Source organism: Portunus trituberculatus, chromosome 41 (assembly GCF_017591435.1).
Source record: "Portunus trituberculatus isolate SZX2019 chromosome 41, ASM1759143v1, whole genome shotgun sequence".
Classification (NCBI taxonomy): Eukaryota; Metazoa; Arthropoda; class Malacostraca; order Decapoda; family Portunidae; genus Portunus; species Portunus trituberculatus.
In genome coordinates, this window is record NC_059295.1 from 24,178,356 (window position 1) to 24,182,258 (window position 3,903).

General features: G+C 42.7%; 1 non-coding gene across 1 annotated transcript; it reads left to right on the forward strand.

Annotated features, from left to right (window-relative positions):
- The first annotated feature begins 1,221 nt into the window (after positions 1 to 1,221).
- Positions 1,222 to 1,293, forward strand: Trnap-ugg. Its single transcript has one exon. It is a non-coding gene; the product is annotated as a tRNA-Pro (tRNA).
- Positions 1,294 to 3,903: the final 2,610 nt, after the last annotated feature.

Genomic DNA, 3,903 nt, shown 5'->3' on the forward strand with positions numbered 1-3,903 from the left:
GTTAACTGTTAAGAGCTGTTTTTATTACTGATATCTCAACATCAACAATAAAAACTGCTACTACTATACTACTACTAACAACAACAACAACAACAACAACAACAGAACTTACCTGAAAACAAACACGCAAAACAAAATGAACAAAGTGTGTAAAGAAGTAACATTTACAAACATGGATTTCCAGTACACTCAGACCGTGGCCAGGATTCGAACTTGTGTGCTTAGAGACCCTCAGACCCAAAGCGCGCGTGGTTCCACTGTACCACGAAGCAAACCAGACAACACATAACATATTTCCTGACATTGACTTCCGTGAAATTCGATGTCGGTAATCAGACTAACCCTCAGTAGGTAGGCAAGCAGGTAAAGGAGGAGGAAGCGGAGCAAGGCGGGGTGAGGAGAGGATGAGGGAAGGGTGTGTAAGGGGATCACAGTGTCCTCGCTCCTAATTAACAAGCTCATAACACGGGATACGGAGATGATTGCCCCGACCGTTGCCTTCGTGATCGGTGTCTCCTGCGCCAGATGAGCGGGCAGACTTGGGAAGCAATAACAAGAGAAGTGATTAGGTGAAGAGGGAGAGGTGCACCAGATATGAGCAGGTAAAAGCTATGATATCATTACTTGCTACCACTCCTCAACTGGAAACTTATCAGCAATACACGGAAGGCTGCGATCATTGGGAGTGGTAATACTGATGCTGGCAAGAACGTGGCTCTCTATATTTTTGGGTAACTCCGGGGAAGCCTAGAAGTTTGTATAGAAGTGTCCTTATTTTCTTCACTGCTGCGGTTTTTCCTAATACTGACAAAATGGAGTAGTTCACGTTCAAAGCTCAATTTTTTCATGCTTAACCAATGGCATTAGCAGTGGACCAGTAGCTCATCCCTTTTAGTACTTATTGCTGTATCAGTAATCAGTAATATTTTCTGAAGTTAATCATAAGAACGATGGAAATAAATAAGAACTATACGTGGTAGTCCCTGTAAAATTGAAGCTTATCTATTTACATCTGTCATCCTCTATTCATAAAACTGTCTGATTTTCTTTTAAACCTCCACACAAACTCAGCACTAACAGAATGATTACGTGCCAGAGTCAATACCTGTTAAAGAGTTGAAAATTCCTCTTTTATTCAGCCCAGATCACCTAAGCCTCAAGAAACTAGACAACAAACTCTCTGGGAACACACACAGAGAAGACTAACTCATATTATTTATCGGCCCGTTGGTCTAGGGGTATGATTCCTGCTTTGGGTGCAGGAGGTCCCGGGTTCAAATCCCGGACGGGCCCAGACCATACGTGCGTTGGGATCCTAGAGGTCTCCAAGCGCACGGGTTCGAATCCTGTCCACGGTCTGAGTGTAGGTTGGGCTTCCTCACTCGGGGCAACGGTTTCTTAGCGGGTGGGCTTTAAGATAGGAGGTACCCTAAAAAGTATCCCCTTTAGCCCATAAATTCCCGTGAAAAGCCCACATGGTATAAAAAAAAAAAAGACAGTACATGAATCAGGTGAATCTTTCCAAATTTCAATCTTCAACTTTTCTTTTTTATCATATTTTTTATCATATCCTTTTCTTTTCTATTATGGCCTGCGTTGAGGGACCAGAACGACACCACTCAACTTAAAAGCTTCGGCCAAATGACATCCCGTTGGAAGGTCACGACGGATATGGAGCAATCAGTGAACATCGGAAGTAAATTTTCATGTCAACTGTAGTGACAAAAAGAAAATGAGAGACCAACCAATACAGGAAGCGAGTCCTTTCTTTCTGGGAGGTCAAAATTACTCTTAGAAATTTGGTAATGTGCCGTCCTCACACCTTCACTGTGTTTTCCTTCTCTCTTAAGTCTCCTGATCTGTTGAGAATCTCCTTACAAATACTTCACATCAGGAAAGGAGATCTGCGAGACTTAGCCTGAAGGAAAACATTAAATACAAAACAGGTAAGAGGGGCCGCCGTGGTACAGTTGAACCATGCGTGCTTTGGGGTCCGAGGGGTCTCCAAGCGCACGGGTTCGAATCCTGTCCACGGTCCGAGTGTAGGTTGTTGGGTTTCTTTACTCGGGGCAACGGTATCCTAGCGGGTGGGTTTTGTGATAGGAGGTACACCAAAAAGTATCTCCTTTAGCCCATAAATTCCCGTTATAAGCCCACATAGTATATAAAAAAAAAACAAGAGCAGTAGTTTCATCGACTTCTGACCACGATTGTACCTGTGCCGCTTTCAACTGGCCAACGGTAACGTAAACTACACCTGCCATGAAAAAAGCAAAGAAAGAAACACATATTCGGATCTGTAACAATTTCAAGGCAGTTATCCTATTCATTCAGACATAAAGGTGCGAAAAATATGTTTGTTGTTATTACTATGTGTCAGATGGAGAGTTCAACACACATCCACAGATTTTTCATAGTTTTATTCCTACACATTTTGGCGGTTTCAGTAGTTTATATGACTTTTGTTACCCCAAGCCAGTGTACCCTCTTACATTATAAAAGACTAGGCAAAGAAAAGCATATATAAAAACAAACTTTCTCACAATCTCTTTCCTGAAAACAAGTAAGAGGAGAACTAAGAGAGAGAGAAAGAGAGATTTAGCTTCGAAAGAATGAATTATAGTACGTGAATTCTACCTCAAAAATGAAGTATAGAATATATACCTCATAAGAATACCAAAACATGCATACACTCCTCGATGGAGCTCACAAAAGAAGCACCGGATATATAACTCATAAAAATATCAAAGCTTGCTCTGTCCGCTATAGATCCCACGTCAGTCTTCCGTGAAACACGACCGCCATGAATTGCAGTGCACACACACTTCGCTCATACCCAACGATAAAAAGATAGGAGCGAGGTCACAATGTTCCCCACTACCCTTGCAGGACCTAATAATAACTCCCGCTTCTCTTCCCGTACTATGTTTTATTCACCACCATCGAGCACTGATAGAGTTCCCGTCCCTCCCCCACAATGAGTAGCGTGCATCTTTAATCAAGTAGAAGTAGCAGGCTTAGTACACTGAAGGTAAGCCATTAACTCCACGTCAGTCCACCTGTGTGAAGTGTGTGTGCGTGTGTGCTTGTCTGTCTGTACACGCGCGTCTAAAAGGAGTGAGTTTAATATTACTACATCATCGAATACAGACAGATACATAGGAAAACCACTCGCGAATCAAATTTCATATCAAGAAAAAATTAACCAAAGAGAAGCATCGATGACACCAAAAGCTTTCCTAAGAATCAAGGTGAAAAAAAAAACGCTTGCTTAAATTGACATGTCGTTCTCCATTCATCACATCAAGCACACCACAGCAGGAATTAGTAGCCAGCGCACACCACACGATACATGATGGATAGTCACATTTCCCCTGAGAGTTGCGATGAAAGCACGGAAGGCTGCAACTCACACTGTAGTAAATCGACAAGAGCCACACGTAACCCGATCGCAACAATGTACTGTACTGCACTTCTCGGTTTCTTACTCAGTTTGCACCGACAAAAGCACTGCGGGAACGGTTCTAAGAAGACATTTCGCTGAGCACAAAAGGAACACGCATTTCAAAAAGACATTATCTAAGTAACGAGGAGCAACAAACAATGCCAGAAACCTTTGAGTTGTGAATGATGGTAACGATAGACAGATAGATGGAAAGATTGTGCATGATGATAACGACACACAGACAGACAGACAGACAGACAGACAGACAGACAGACAGATAGACAAACAGACAGACAAACACACAGGACAAAACACCTTCAGAATCAAGGAAGCGCCGCCTGGACAAAGTGAATCTCAGGCGACTGATCCAAGTTACACAAAATTGGCAAATCAGGACCACCAGAATTGTCCACAGGCGCCTTTCTCTCTCTCTCTCTCTCTCTCTCTCTCTCTCTCTC